This window comes from Anopheles coluzzii, chromosome 2 (assembly GCF_943734685.1).
Source record: "Anopheles coluzzii chromosome 2, AcolN3, whole genome shotgun sequence".
Classification (NCBI taxonomy): domain Eukaryota; kingdom Metazoa; phylum Arthropoda; class Insecta; order Diptera; family Culicidae; genus Anopheles; species Anopheles coluzzii.
The window spans coordinates 4601073-4617804 of NC_064670.1; the positions used below are offsets into that span (position 1 = coordinate 4601073).

The following is a 16732-nucleotide window of genomic DNA, read 5'->3' on the forward strand; positions in this document are numbered from 1 at the left end:
GGGGACTGATACGTGTCTGTGTATGCATGCATCTTCTTTGCCTTATCTCGTTTCACATCCCGGCCCCCTTCCCTCCTTCTCACTAACCATCCACCCAACGCGGCCATCCAAAGCGCCGATGGAGACGCATACCGAAACGCGCCAACACACATGCAGCTGCACCGAATGCGCTGTGCCTGCGTTTGCGTATGTGTGTGTGTGTATATCGCAAATGCAAACTGCATACTGCATATGAGCGCTCGTGTAGAAGAAGTACGCAAGAAAGGGAGCACTCGAGACTGCAGCTTTCCCTCAGTGTTAGGCGCTGCAATTTTTCCTCGAAAAAAAAAAACCCTACTGCTTGTGTCGGTCCTGTTGTATGTAGCACCAACACAAACACAAAGAGACAAGCAAACCCAAAAGTATTAAGACGAAAGGAAGGGACGCAAAAAATTGCACACGGAAGACAAGAACAGCAACAGCGGAGGCCCCTCGCGCGCTTAATCGCGCATATGCGCGCAACACACGCAAATGCACGCGTAACCGAGATAGCGCGAGATGGCGTAAGTGTGTGAGCGAGAGGCCGCTTGTATAGCAGGCCGGGGAGAAACAAGAAGCATGCGAAATGACGGGGAGTATGGAACGGAAGCCCACCACATGCAAGCGCTGAAATAAACGAGAAACGAGAGCGAGAGAGCGAGCGAGAAGAAGGGAGACCAAACAACAAGGAGCGACAACAACCAAAAAAAAAAACAGCACACATTCCCGTGTACCGCGGGTCTTGACGAAGCGCATTCGCATACACCGGTGCACTAGTGAAGTGAAACGCGGACGATCAAGAACGTCGAGAAATCGAGTCGTGGTCGTCGTCGCCGTCGCGTTGCATTCTAATCCCCGTGGCATTCCCGTGGCTCTAGCAGGAAAAACTGTGCTTTTTTTTTTGGCCCTTCAGTGCGCGCACGAGCGAAGAAACAGTGGCCGTGTGTGAGCGAAGACAGTGTGTTGTTTTTTGGGTACAGGATCTACACCTATTTTTTGCTATAAAATTTAATAATAGTTAAAGGGTACTGGGGTGTGAATGTTTAACCCTAAACTTTGACCCACCATCCAGGCCCGGCTGTAGTTGGGACGGGATGAAACTGAGGGAAGCAAAAAACGTGCGTGAACGTGCCCTAAACCGGACTGGATTTTGAGAATCGGAAGCGTAGTGGACAATGTAAAGTGCTTTAAAAACGAGAAAAAATACAAAGTGGTTGGAAGAAAAAACGTTCACAAGATTTAGAGCCACTTTTTCTTGCTGTATTCTGGATGAAGAAGGCCCACCATGGCCACGTGTGATCTGTCAGTGACTGTGACGATTGGTTTATAAGCGAATTAGAAAAACAAATTGCCAAAATACCATTGGGGATGAAAAGCCCTTTAAAATCTACAGTACGCTTTTTTCATCGCAATTCATTGTGTTGTGTCACCATTCAAAGCGCGATCGGTTTCTGGTTTGCATTTTTGGAGGTTAAACAACTTTGGTGATTTGAAAACACTTTACAAAAAAAATCAATAACTGAGTGCTTTGAATCTGGAAGTGTGCTCCAGGAGTTAGAAAATTGCCAGACAAGTTGTGTTCAAAACGTCGAGCAATAGCAGCTTGACCTGACTGTTTGAATTCACTGCACTCCCGACGGCTTTCAGTGTGGTGACACTCTTTTCGTGAACTTGTAACCTCAATTTACTCAAGAGTGTTTGCGTGTGTGAGTGATTCTGTGGCGGCACAGAGCTGCATATGAGTGTACGTGTGCAATTGCAACCAGACTGCAGCTACCAGATTGCACACCTCGTTGCACAATCACGTTGAAGACACACAGACACTAACGCGCACAGAAAACGGTGTCACTGGTGTTCTAGTAACCTCTCTGAAGACTGTTTGCTGTGCGTAGAAACTCTACATTTTAGTGAATAAACACTATTTTGGACATTCCCCTTCCTCTCCGTGACGCCACCCGCCCCCTTTGCTATCCCCTTTACCATATCTGGCTACAATAACTAACCCATGGTTTCGCAAGCAAAATTACTAATCTCTCTTTCGCCCCGTTCATGTTTTCCCAGTGCGATGCAATAGTTTCAAAAAGTTCGTTTCGGCCTAATACCACCACCATCATCACTACTAATCCACTAACAACTGTGCAGTAGTACCCTTCTTCACATTCCCTCCGTCCGTGGAAACAAAACAAAAAAAACCAGTGAGCAAACGGAAACAAAAGTATCACCCAAATGCAATAGTTCTTCCGGTTCTTCTTACAAAAATGTGTTTCGGATATCTGGTCGGCTTTCTCGATCGCCTCATCACCACCATCATCGCCATCATCACCCTCGCATACGGTGCTGTCATCATCGGCACCAATACAGCACGCTCCACCAACACTGCTGGCATCACTGCTACCGGCGCAAGTTCACCGCCATCTTTGATATTCGTGCAGTACTAGAGAGCGATGCCACTTGCCGGTGCTGTACCGTATTGACACGCTTTCGGATTCTAACCACTAACAACTCCCTCTCATACACCTGACACACACACACACCCTCTTCCCACTTTTGATCTCCCCTTCATCCTCCTCTTCACTCCTCACAATAACAATCGACGAGTGCAAAAAGAACTGACAGCGGCGATGATGATCGAGTAGTTCCATCGGTCCTCCTCCAGAGGGCCACCGAGCAGCAGTGTCGTACACTTACGCGCGTGTGTGTGCGCGCGCATATGTCTCGGTCTGGCGGTTGAAGAATGTACTTTTCCGAATTGCACAGTACAACAGCAAGCGCGTGAAGACACAGCCATATAACAATCTCCTCTAAGTGTGCGTGTGCGAGAGTGTGTGCAACCGTTTGGCTTCTAAGTGTACCGTGTCGCATCTACTAAGAGTGTGCCCGCGTTGATTAAGATCGTTGTACTTTTCTCTCTTTTTCCATTTTCTGTTACAACTGTTGTGAACACTGTATTGTTATTAATTTTGTTTTTGCGTAATCGATATGCGCAGAGTTTTGTAATTTTTTTACCGTTTTTGGCGTGACGCGACCGGAAGAAGCCCTTTACTAGTGTGTATTAGGAAAACAAAATCGGGGAAGCTTTGCTCACACTGCTTTACACGATCGTGTGTGTGTGTGTGTGTGTACGCGCGCGCGCTTTTGTTTTGTGAAAGTGTATTCGTGCGTCGCTGTGTGTTATACGTGTGTTAGTGTGTAAAAAGTGTACTAGAAAGTAAGTCAGAAAATCATCAAACTTCCCGCCCGACCAGTGAACCGACGAGAGATCGTACGCGTGATTGTTCTGCGTGTGTGTGTGTGTCTGTGTGCGCGAGTGTCTTTAAAGAAAATGTAGCTTAACAGAGCGGGAAGATACATAAGTAGATATAAAACTACAATTAAAACTTAAGCAAAAATACCCCCAACGGAAATAGTGCGACAATAAAGATCGGGAAAAAACAATTTCCGGGAAAGGATTTACGAACTGCACAGTGCCGCCATCTAGTGTGCAGTGTGCGAACCATACATAATAAGGCCGTCGCATATTCGCCACCATAATCATCATCTTCATCATCATCATCATCATCGCCATCCTTCAGTGTGCTTCAGTGCCGCGGGTCAGTCAGTGGGCACGTGATCATCTTTTCAACGGTATCGGCCTCGACGTTGTGTGAGCGAAACGGTGCGCATCCTCCGTATCTTCAATGTATTCCATGTCCGGGTGCAGCCGCGTGTCGTGCATCGTAAGGAAGATTGGCATTGGTTTAAAAACTCAAAAGTCTCACCGAAAGATTAAATAAATCATCACCAACTAATTTTACAAAAACAGCGCCACCACAACAGGACAAAAGGGCTCAGCAAAAACTACCCAGTTCGGAGCTTCCGTTTGTACTCGCAACAACATAAAGAAAAGCAAATCCCACTTCCCTGCAAATACTCATATACTAACAAGCAGCAGATAAAACCCTCGCCACTTTATACATTGGCATTGATACGGCAAAACTGTTAACTGCATTAAAACACGCGAGCGAAACACTACGGTCTGTTGATCTTTGATCGATTACGGACTACCTAACCGACTCCGATACTCATCATCCATCAATCATCGTCATCATCATCATCATCTTCAGACACACTCATCATCACCAGGCCAATTTACCCAAGCGTCAATTGGGACAAATGCTAATCGGATTCCAAATTTTGCCTTAAAGCAAGCGACAAACCCCATCGGCCACACAGTGCTAAAACTTACAGAACAGAAAACCCCAAAACCAGTGAATTGAAAACCTAAGGCTGAAAGCAAGCAGCAAAACAGTGAACAGTGAATAGAGAAGTGCTTCCCCGTCAGCAGGCAAAGAACTACATCCCGGAGGTCTAGAGAGCGAGAGCGAGGATAGCTTTTACGGTCGAGTTCCTTACTTTAACTTCAGACATATCTTGTTCATCCTTTTGCTTTTGAGGTGAGTACATGGTTTTATTTTCCACTTCTGATCAATGTAGCGTAAGTGATATTGTACGAAGCAGGTGGCACAAAAACCTAAGCCGATCATCATGTTGATAAACCGTGCGCAACTTCGCAACATTCCCAGACTAAAGGTAGTCAGTCAAGGTGGGGCGCAAAATATGACTTCTATCGTGAGGGGACCGCGTAAGCACTCGCTAATCGAACGTGGCAAGCAGCTTACGGCTCTACTGCAGCTGGCCTCATCAACACGGCGCGGCAGCGCTTGCATGCATCAAACTGCAGCTTATGCAGTTTGCTCACACACGAACTGGAGGGACTTTTCCTCAATGGCCTTGAGTTGCTGTACTGCTGCTTGATAGCTCAACTGAACTGGAAGATGAATGTTTGCTCACATGTTGCAGCCAATTGCAGCACAGACAACGCCAGAAGAAATGCATCCCGGGCTGGCTTATTCGAGAAGCTTCCCACTGAACCGGAACTGCACTTTTATCATGCCTGTCCGTTCCGTTTGGGGCGATAATTTTTTTTTTTTTTCGTTGCACCTTTGCCACCCTTTTATCAGCAAAGCTGGGCCATCGTGTCTCTCGCTCGCTCTCGCTGATACGGCCAAAGCATTGCTATTTGCACAGCTTTTTGTTTAGCCTCGCCTCAAGTGCAGTCTGTGTACATAACCTCAAACAACTGGCGCTCTCGATACGAGCTCTGGCCGGTCCTCGCTGGCTGCATCCATCCATCCGTGTTGCGCCGGTGTGTACCGTCGCTAATGGCTTATCTTTTTTTACGATTTTCTTCCCATTTTATTCCGCGATGTCGACCGCCATATCAATGCGCAACGGTCGGTCGCTCGGGCGTATGCCGCGACGGCTTAGAAAACTGCAACTCAACGCGCTCGTTCGCGCTGGTGCTATAGCCAAGGTGGAGTAGATTGTGGTTGCTGCTGCTTTGTCGGTTTATTTTTAACCGCACAAACGTGCAGATTGTCCAAAGTGGCATTGGGGCCGCATTTGCAACGCTTCTTATCAGCAAACCCAGTGGGTGATTTAAACGGAAACCCCTTAAAAAGCGGACCCCAATCTAAGCTCACTTGGAGAGGGAAAAAGCGGAAGATCTTACTGCTGTGGTAACTTGAGGATATCTTTTTCTCATTTTGTCTAGACACGTCATCTGAGAGCTCTGCTTTCTATCACCATCATCATCATCATCTGTTGCTAAACGCATGACATCATCGTGTTCTCGCTCGGCACGGCACTCCCTAACCATATCGCCGTGTGCAACGGTGTGCCCCGTAAGTGTATCTTCAAATGCAACTTATGCACTTTATGTAACACGGGCGAGGAGGGGCACAAAAGTGTCAAGGCCTTCCGCTCTCGCCTCACACCGTGCGGGAGACGCAACCCAGGGACGAAGGGGGTGCATCCGCGGAGCCGTCCGCCGTACATGCACGCGTACACCCTTGTAGGGCTTCGTGCTGACATGTGACACCAGCGCGTCTCTACAAACTCAATATGTGTGTCGCCTGCAATAAATCTAGTTATAGATACGGCGATAGTATAGGAAGAAGCGAGGGCCAACAACAACAAAAAACCTTAGTTAAACAAACTCTGCTACGGGCAGATGAAAAAGCAGAAGAAGTAAGGCAAAAGCAACAGCAAAACAACAGCCCATACCATTGTGCTGGAATGCGTTTGAACTATCGGGGATAAAGAGAGAAAAAATGCACACAGACACACACACACATTACAGTGAGGAAAATTTACACCAAAAAAACGGTTAAACCCCCTTATTTTTTAACGAAATCGGAAGCCACAGTATGGCTTTAACCAGCCTTTACGGGGATGAAAATTTGCATACATGGTTTATCCTTTCGAGGCGCTTTACATGCGCAACCCTCTCTCGTACTGGACGCGTACTGTGTGTGAGTGTGTACGAGCGTACCGTAATTGTTCGCCAAGGACTTCCCTCATTCGCACATTCCGTAGGGTTTCGGTGCGGAACGTTCGCTGCACGCATTCCCTTAATGCGCCGTTCCTAATTTGCAGCCATTTACACACTTTATTCACTCGCGCATGGGCTAACTCAATCGGTGTGCGCACCGTGTGTGTGTTTGTACAGTAAATTGCAGCTTTATTTTTTGCACCAACTACCCTCACAAATCTGCCCGCACTGTTTCGTGCATCATGTTGCTACCCGTTCGCACAAGATGCATTTAGCAAGACGGGCAAAACCGGCCAGTAGGGCGTGACGGGAGCAATGAAGAAAAAACAACATCCCCTGCGCACCAACACTAGCCCGGGGAGCAAGATTAGAATGCGCTTGTGTTGAGACAGCAGCAGCAGCAGCAGCAACAACAACAACAAACTCACTCACTCACTTCGGTGAGTTGGCTGTGCGCACCGGGCTAGATGCGCAAGATGCTGTAAAGATGGGCGTATGGCTGTAAGCTGAAGGAGTTTATTTGTTATGTGAAAATTTAACACAAGCCGAGCATGGTACTGCTGGTTTGCTGACATTCCATTTGACATTTTGATAGCACGAGATTTTGCACGGACAGAGATAAAGCTTTTGGTTTTGACGTTTACAGAAACTGTCAATTCGCAACGCAACGCAAGATTGCGAGCGAATGTGATTTTATATGAATTGATGTTGTAGCTATATAATTCAAATGATCAATTCGCTATGTTTTAAAATAATCTTTGTAATATTTGGGATTAAAGATTATTTTTTTGCATCTTTAAAAACAAAAAAAGAATTTAATTACACTAACCAGAACGACAGAAATGCTCGATGGAGACGCCCAGTACCTTATATTTCTACTGCAGACGGTGTAAATAATTTTATTTAAAATAATTTAATAAATTACCTTCCAAAATTCTAACTCCAACAACCACATTCCATCGGTTTGCGAACTTTTTTCGTCCCTCTGTGTGTGTGCGCTACAAATCCCGTTCACGCTGCATCACGGCTGCTACGCAACGTGTTCGATGTTGCTCGCTCACGGTCGCTCACCGTACGCGCTCATGGCCACCGAATTCGCAACACGAACGCACACAAACCCCCTTTGCGGCACTCATGCGGCACTCGCGCGGCACTCACGCTGTGCTAAAATTTCGCGAACCTCCCACCCCACGAACCCCTTCGCATAAGCATCAACCCCTTTTGTTCGCATTGACCGTGCGAATGTTGGTACGCTGGTATGCGTGAGATACGTTTCGTGTAGGATTTCTTTTTTTTCGTTCATTATTGTGGATTCCCGAATTAGAAGAAATGCACATATCATCAGACCTCACAAGCAAACACACACACACACAAATACACGCAGGCACACACAGAGAGATCGAGCAACCGTCCAGCCAGTCGCTCTGTGCAATCGCATTCAATGCCGCTCCAAACCGCCCCTTCGCCCAACCCTTACAATGATGCTTTTCGCGAACGCGGCGCGGCACGGCGTAAAGCTGTGTGCGTGTGTAATAGAACGCACGCAACTGTGGTCGTGTGGTCGACCAGTCGGTGCCGGACCAAGTTCCTTCACATTCAGCATCATTGTTTCGAGACGGGTAGCCGGCACTTTTTACCCTCCACAGCACAGCCCTTACACAGTAACCGACGGGGCTGGTAACGCATGTTGTGGTGGCTTCGTTCGCAGATTTTTTTCTTTCGTTCTGTTTTCTGCCCCCCAAAAAAAAAGCCGGCTTTTCATCGGTGTGTTTGATGGTCTGCCTCACAAAACCGGAATTGAGTGTGTGTGTTTAATTTTGCTACAAAAGGGGTTGGTGTCATGTGTGTTTCAGATGAAAAAAGAATGAGGCTTTGCTTTAAAACTCCACCCCGATTCCGACTGTGCCCTTTAAATCCATCCAAGCACCAACAAACAGACCCAGACGTGTTTTGGGCGCTACAAGTGACAAAAGCGATGAGTTTTCCCGGCACTCTGTTTGGGGCTTTTCTTCTCGCGGATGGACGGCAGGCGGGTGTGTGTTTGATTTTGTGTGCGTGTCGGTCTTTTACAGTCAACCCAATGTGGGGGGGGGGGGGGGGACATACATTTTAGTGCGCGGAAGGAGGGGGCGCCTGGTTGCCGATTAGATCACCAACACAAACATACGCAGCTCGGTTTCAAATGCTTCGCTTACCTTCAAAGCACTCTTTGACTTGACGACATTGCAACTTTGCCGAGGGCCGTTTTGACAGCCACACTTTGCCGCTTCTAAATATCAACCACCCACCCCCCACATTGCCCCCTCTGCCTTTTCCACCGGCGTTTGACGGCTGGGCATGTGGGGGCACGTCTACAGCTGTGTTGGTGCGTATTATCATGCGTCCATTGGTACGAGCATATTTCGCGTGCGTTAGAAATCGAACTGTTTCCATGCTCCACACTCGCGTCTCCATGCGCTCGAAACGCCTCATACTTACAGCCACGCCAAAGCGAGATGGCACGATATCATAGCCTGCCTCGTTCGATTCTAACCACTTTTCTGCGTGCCCCCCCATGTTCTTTCTACCCTGCCACTCTTGGCCACAGCAAACATTAATTCCACATTTACGCTCCTCACGCGAACGTGTACTTGCGGCGAGAAACCTTTTTCGCGAACCTTTTCGCAAAAATCAAAACTCGGTACGTTTGGGTGTATATGTGTGTGTGTGTTTGTGAAGAGACTCATAAATTCACTCTGTGTGCGTGTGTGAGAGTGTTTGAGAGTGTCTGTGGAGCGCGTTGGTAGTCAAGCTGACGTAGAACTCGCACCAAACATTAAAGCAAGCCGTGTGCTGCGTCAGAGATTTGCACCAGTGTGCAAAAGGGACCGACGACCAAACGGTCGGACAAAAAACTACCCGTCGAATACTGGAAACGGAAGGACTTGGCACTGGTGTCCAACTAGGCAAAAGGGACATCTGTGGCCGTGTGTTTGTGAATGTATGCGAGTGAAAGAATGGCAAGACATACAGCGAACGAGCGAACGAGTGATAAAGGTTTTAAGATTTATGCTCTCGCACTCTTTCCAACCAAGCTGTTGCCTCTCTTTCACACACACACACACACACACACTAGCCCTTCTTTCTCTTTCTTTCTTTCGCTCTTTCTCTCCCTCTCGCGCTCTTCGTTTTGAATCCCTGTTTCTTGGACATTGAAACCCTTTTTCTTTCGTTTTCTTTTTTGTTCCTCTCCTCCCTTTGCGCGCGTACGATTTTTCTCGCCCAAAACCCCTCGCTACAGACCGTCGTCGTCGCCGTCGTCGTCGCCGCAGCCGCTGTTGCTTCCTCCCAACAACCCCACGGGCAGCCCCGCACCGCACCGCACCAGTGCCGTGTGTCCCTTCGGGTCATTGTTTTCTTTGTGTGTGAGCGCGCGCGAACCGTCGGCCAAACAGCATCGGCCGTGCGTACCGAACCCCTCGTCGCGTTTGATTATCCGGGGGCTAAAGGTTTTGACGGCGGTGGCCGGTTAGTTTTCTGCGCTTCTCAGCCCCAGTCGGATGAGACTGCTGGCTTGCTGGCTTCCCACTCCGCGACACGGTACGGTTCGCTTGGTTCGCCCGGCTCGACGGAATCTCTCTCGGTGTGTGCGTAGATTTTTTTCTCTTTTTTTTTTTTGCTGTGTGTGCTGTGTTAAAAAGCCTCTTGCCCATCCCCCCCCCCCCCCCTGTGACACGGTACCGCGTGATGATGAAAAACTCACACGCATAGCACCACCGGGTCTGGGTTTGTCTGGTGTGCGGTGTGTGGTGCCCTTTGTGTGGCAGTACGTGTTTGGTGTTTTTTTTCGGTTTAGTTTTCGGTCGTAAGCTGCACTGCGATTAAAACCCCAATTTCTCAATTTGTGTGCGCAAATTGTTATGCCGGAAAAGTCACTGGATGTGTAGTGTGCAAGACGGACGACAAGAAAAAAACTCACCCAACTCAGTGTGGCCGTGTCAACCGGTGGTGTGCTGCTGTTGCTGGTAGGCAGGGCCGGTGGTTGTTCGTGCTTGTTCGGGTGGCTCTCAATGCAATGAATGGAAACAAGATTCCAAGTTTTTTTTACACTTCTTCTGCTGCTAATAAGACGCTAGAACACTGTGTGTCGTGTCTTGAATGGCTCTGACAGCACAAAAACCGGACAGCACACACTTGCCACCGTGTTTATGACAGTGCGCTGTGCCTTGGTGTTCGTTGTGGCCTACTTGTGTGTGCTTGGTGATGTGATTCGACGACACCGCACGGAACGGAACGCGGGTGTGTGCGCCCGTGTGTACGTGATGCGTGTGTTGCTAGGGGAAACATTTATTAGCGGTGTGCATTCCGATCTCTTCTCGGACGGCGTTGGTATGCGATGGAAAGCTTCACGCAAGGGCTGATCTGAAACTGCCAAAGGATCTCTTGCGAGGGTAATTGATTCAGTGGATTAGTGTGTGTGTGTGTGTGTGTGTGTGTGTGTGTGTGTGTGCATGTGTGTGTAATTGTGTGATTGAATCTCTGATGATCAAGTGTGATCGGAATTAAGGATGTTGGATCGTGTGTAGAAACGGTCGGTGATGATTGCCTCCATTTACAAAAAAGAGAAACGGCACACGGAGACGGAGGTTAGAAAGAGTATGAAAGAGACAGACAGAGCACAGATCGTTTCTATTGACCTACTCTCTCTCTCTCTCTCTCCATTCGAGTGTTACGGTGGGGTATCGGGGGGAGAGGCTAGCTTTCGTTCTACTTTTTTTCCAATACACCCTCGTGCAGTAGAAACAAGATCGCGCTCCAACATAGTTGACCGTTCATTCGATGCTTATTAGCGACGACGATCGCGTGGAAACAGGGCAGGCAGGCCGCAAGGGGAAAGCGGGTGAACGAGATACAAAAAAAGGTGAATGGTGGGTTACGCGTTTGGTGAAAGTTCACCCTGGCTATCCTGGCCGCGGTGTTCGTCATCATCAGCGAAACCGCTCGAATAAAGTGTAGAGTTGGTCATCGTCGCCGCCGCCACAGCCTCCTCCATATTGTGCGATCACGAAACTGTGCAAATCCTCGTGTGCCTGGTGTGTGTGTGTGTTGCGGTTTTTCGAAATTTAGGATGATTGGGAGTGATTTTGTGAGAAAATGCATAGTTTTTCTTCTGCCTGCGGTTCGTGAAGTGCTCGAATAGGAAGCTGGCGAGGTTGCGCAAGTTGAATGCGTGACTTACCGACTCGTCTGTATGCGTGTGGCTTTTGTTGCCGAGTGCCGAGGAGTGAGGATGGATGGATGGGAGGAAGCGTCCACATTGAGAAATGTCGCCTATCGCTTCTTGGGAGGCGTGCGCGCTCGCGCGCCCCCCTGTTCCCGAGGAGTTGGTGGAATAATTGTTTGGTTTTAATGCGATATGTAATTTCTGATCTTATTTTGTAGCAAACATTCGGTATCGGTGCCGAGTCCAGTCGCTAGCAAAGAAATAGAAAACCCGTCGATGAGGGGTGATGTATGCAGCGTGTGTGCGTGTTTGCGTGTGTGTGCGTTTCGGTTAGTGTACGCGTGCCCGTGAGGCGGGTGGGTGTACGTGTTCATCGCCGTTCAACAAGCGACTAGTTCATGTGTGCAATAGTGCTAAATTTGGGATCAATCTGAGGAAAGCTACGCAGCAGCAGCGGCGGTGTGCGTGATCCATATCAAAAAATCGTCGCAAATACGGAACGGGATACTGGGTGCGCAGACTTTTAGGCAGGCAGCGGTAAGTGTTGTGTCCACGGCGAGCTTTTCCTTTTGCAAAACTCAACCAAACCAAACCAAAATCACGACACGATCGTGATGCGCTTCACAATTCCGTTTTTTTTTTTGTGTGGAAGATATTTGCGCAAGCGAACACATTTTTCGACCGCATTTTTGACGTTTCCACGCCAAGACGCACGAGGCGTCTACTAACTGCTCGAATCGCTCGCACTGCTCGAAATAGAAGGGCAAATGCTTCAAGTGAACGGGGGGGGGGACGGGGGAGAGGGCTGCCGCGTTGGAGCTCTGGGGTAGGTTGACACATTTTGTGCCCCTTGAATTGGTTTGATCGGCCAATATGGTGGTGTGTCCCAGGCCCGGGACGAACGAAACATCTTGCACTGCTCTCTCATATACTGCAGTGACGCGATCGTACGAAGCACAGGACAATGAGGGCAAAGCTGATGATGATGATGATGATGACGATGATGAAGAGCATAATCGAAGCAACAGAAGCACACACACTCTCGATCTTTGCCGCGCTGTCTCTCTCCCACTAGCTCTCGCTCTCTCTCTCTCTCACTCGCTTTTCATCGCTCTTTCTCCCTTTCGCGCACACCCGTTGATGTGCCCCGGCCGTGCCGCCATTTTGTTTTTTATTTCGCATGGTGTGTATTGATATTTGCTCGGGGGTTTTCGAGCGATGCGGTTTTTGAGCTTTCTTCGCTTCTTGAAGTTTCTCTGCTTCTGCTGCTAGTTTCCCCGCTTCTTATTGGCATGCTGGTTGAAGTGTTGGCCTCACTCGACTGCCGGCTTGCTATCCGATGGGGTCTCTTGGTCTCATAATCGCCACCTTGTGCGCTTAAGGGGGTGGTGGTGCACAGGAACCCAACCCCCCCAGGCTGATGCTATCTCTATCCGGGGTTCGGTTTTTCTTTCCGATGTGGCCCCCCTACACATTCAGTGCGGCTGGGTGGGTTAACAGTTCTCTTCTTTTCCCGGGATCGGTCCATCACACACACACACACTTAATTGGAAACCTCTGAGTCTGAGGGGGCGCGTGCTCCTCTCTGCTAGCCGGTGTGATTTATCCCTCTAAACCGCGGAACCCCGGAAGTCGCTAGGAGCAAACTAACACGAGGCCACAACACTATAAAACGGTTCAGTCTCGCCGGGTTCTGTTTTTTTTCCTCTTCTCTCTCTTCTCTCTCTCCCATCATAAGGGCTCCACCCCACGGCCAGCCGGCGTGAATGTGGCATGTCGCTGGCGCATTGGCAGTGTGTGTGCCCTCTCACTGTCCCGCTCACACGCGCTTGCCGGTCGCGCGTATCATACGTACAAGCCCAGCCTGTGTGTGTGCGTTTATACTCGCTCACCGGCCACGCCGTATGTACACCGGGGCACACATCTGTATATGCAGAAAGTGCATCACATGCACATACAATTGCAATTGCTTGCGCGCGTGTACGAACGATGTGCCGGGAGCGAGCGCGCGCGCCTGCCTGGCCCCTTCCATTCCTTCCGTTCCGTTCGAAGCGGCTTCGTCTTTGCCGACGGCCACGACGACCACGACCACGACGACGACGTTCGTCATCTTCGGGCCCGGTACGATGCGGGCAGTACGGTTTTCTGCGCCCTTGCAGCTGCATGTGCATGCGGTGTGTGACTTTGGCTCTTGAACGTTACGCATCCCAAAACCGGCCGAACCCGATCATCAGCACTAGCGGCGGGCGCAAATCACACGGGGCGGTAAGGCTTCCTTCTTCCTTTCTCCTTCCTTCCCTTGCTCCACCTAATCATCTAATCAGAGACGGGGAGCGGTAAAGAGTGTTGTGTTCTTGTCTGTGTGTGTGTGTGTCAGTGTGCGTGCGTATATGTGCTCCCCTTCTAATCGTCGTCCATCTTTCTTGCTCGCGCGTTCGCCGATCATTTTCGAGCAGTTGCTCAAGCAGTGTGCGTCGAGCGCAAAGAAAAGAAACCCCAACCCGTATACACACAGTAGCATTTCCGCGAAAAACGGACAGAACTCCTCCAGTCCGTAGCGCACGGCGGGCCGGTCGGTGTTTGCTGTGCTGTAGTTCTGAATCCGGTCCGGTACGCCTAAAAGTGCATGCATTAGAACGAAAAAAGTGCTTTGAGTAGTCGCGTGTGAAAGCTTCGAGCTTGTGATACCTTTGCAGGAAGCATTTTGTTGGCAGACCGGTTCCAAACGCAGTAGGCTAGGAAGATCAGCAGAACAGAGCACGTGTGTTTTCGCCGCGAGTGATCATTGCCGTTTGACAGTTCTTCTTCCATACCAAGAGAGAGAAAGAGAGAGAGAGAGAGAGAGAGAGAGAGAGAGAGAGAGAGAGAAGAAAAGGAGTTGTTGTGTCTGCTAGGGAAAGATTTTCAAACGATTTCACGTTGAAGTGTCATATCCTTCATATCGGAATCTGAACATCCGGCTTCCAGTTCACGGCGGCATAAATACAGTTTGTGTGCGTGACTCTCCAAACCCGTCTTGAAGGTGAGATAGTGGGGATTGTGATACTAAAACGAGATGGATTCTGTTAGTAATAAATTAGTCAAAACCGGTGATACGCTTACCTTTGAGATGTTGATATCCAACGTCTGGTGTTCTATTCTTCGTTGTCGGTCTTTGGATAAGCACTGCTGGTGTCGCTTTTAAAGTTTTAAACCTAAAAACTAGAACCAGAAAACATCTTACAAATCCACAACATTCTTTTTCTAAATGCTGTTACCTAAAGTTGTCTGACTTCTTCATTAAAGTGCTGAAAGCTACTCTTGAATTACCAGGAAGTTGTTGTGAGTGATTTCATTCTATTCCCAAAATTCCTCGTTTTGAGTAACGGGTTTAAGACACTCGTTCTCCAATGATCCTAATCCTGGCGGCCCTGGCATGCCACAGAAAGAACGCATTTTCATTGCAGTCTGCAACATTTTATATAAACTGAGCGTGTCGTATCCCTTCTACGCCGAAGGGGACAGCGGAAAAGGGGGGCAAAAGCGTCCTACTCATTAGACACGTCTTCTTATATCCTAAATGGTTATTTATCGACTAGAGACATAAATCGAATTTGAAAGTAAGGAAGGGTGCGAAAACAGCTCCCCGCTCCTCCTCCCCTTTCATTCGGCTTCCTTCTTCGCCTAGCATCATCTTTGCAGACACTTCTGGTGTGAGAATGGGTGTTGCCGAGCAAGGCAGAAAAACATCATAAATCCTTCTCCCCCCTCCCCCCAGGAAGCACAGGGCACGTGGAGTGGCAGTGTGTACCGGCGGTTCCAGGAAAGCCCGAAAAGCTGAATAAAACGAACCCGTTCCCGTTTCTGTCGTTTCCGGCATTTCCGGGACGATTTTTGAATTTTCTTCGAATAAATCGATGAACCGTTGGACGCTGGCTGGCTGGGTGGAGGGAGGCCTGAGGAATGCAATTTTCATGTTTCATGTTTGATGGTGTGTTGTGTGTGTATGTGTGTGTGTGTGTTTCTGCTGCAATCACCACACTTTTCGACCCTATTTGGCACAGGTTGCGCTGGCAGACGGCCAGTGCGATGGTGGAGCCGACCACAGAACTCCACCGACTCTTTCTCTCTCTCACACACACGCACACACACACAGTGATGTCTCGTAGCATTGCCTCCACAATGCTTTCCCCGTTTGCCGCCGCCCGCCGAAAGCAACAAAAGTCTCACCGGCTAAAAATATCGATTTTGTCTGCGCTTTTTAAATGCTGTGGAAAGAGGGCCGCCGCCGCCACCGTCGCCATTCCATGTGCAGAAAAAGGTGGCTTCTGCTCCGCACCTGCACACACACACACATGCACACCCGCTGCTTGGGTGGGTGGGGCACGACACACAGACAACCCTCATCCGCTGGTGCGCGGCAGCCGTCGGCATCCACCGAAGGGCCCGAGTGGGCCTCAATGCCGTCTGGCCGTTGGGGTTGGTCATAGCCTTCGTGCACGTTGCCAGGACGCGTGTCGGCGATACGAGCGGGAGTGCGACTGAAATAGACAATAGATACAGCCAGTGTGTGTGTGTGTGTGACTCACACCAACATACACACACTCGCGCCGTTAGTGTGGTAGTAGACATCGTCGCCGTACACGGAAGCACTTACGTGTGGGTTCGTTGTTTAGTGTGTAGGATAGATATCCACACCGCACCAGTCCAGTGGAGGTACGGTGGTCCCTTTTTCGCACGTGCTGCTCCTTCCCGCTCATGTCCTACGCAATGTTCGGGTCGGGAAAAGTCTCACCCTCTCGCCGGCTCGCCGGTTCCGTTGTGTGCGTGTGTCGGGAAAATTCCCGACCGTGGTGCGCATTTACCGCGTTGGGTAAGGGCGCCCAACTTCCCACACGTACTGACTGACAGGCTGACTCCTCGAGCCTGGTTGGCTGGCTGGCTGGCACGCTGTTTTCCGGGACGTCTCTTCCGGCTTGTGGAACCGTCTGGTGCGGAAGAGACGGGTGTGTCTTCGACGGCAGAAGGACGACGACGTCACACCGCTTGGTTTATCGCTCGCTGTCCCGTTTGGTTTTCCCCTGGTGTGAGTGTTTTCTCTGTGTGTGTAGGTGAGCACAGATGCACACAACTCGTGTACATAGCCAACACCACCAGCC

At 49.5% G+C, this 16732-nt stretch overlaps 1 protein-coding gene across 8 annotated transcripts in view; it reads left to right on the forward strand.

Annotated features, from left to right (window-relative positions):
* The first annotated feature begins 770 nt into the window (after window positions 1-770).
* LOC120951291 (heterogeneous nuclear ribonucleoprotein R) overlaps window positions 771-16732 on the forward strand; it is a 54363-nt gene continuing 38401 nt past the window's right edge. Inside the window, exons 1-3 of one of the 8 annotated variants that reach the window (XM_049605821.1) lie at window positions 771-992; window positions 3006-3226; window positions 4203-4451. The gene's annotated coding sequence lies outside the window, so the exon portion shown is untranslated. The other 7 variants (XM_049605820.1, XM_049605822.1, XM_049605819.1 and 4 more) reach the window with 7 other exon arrangements.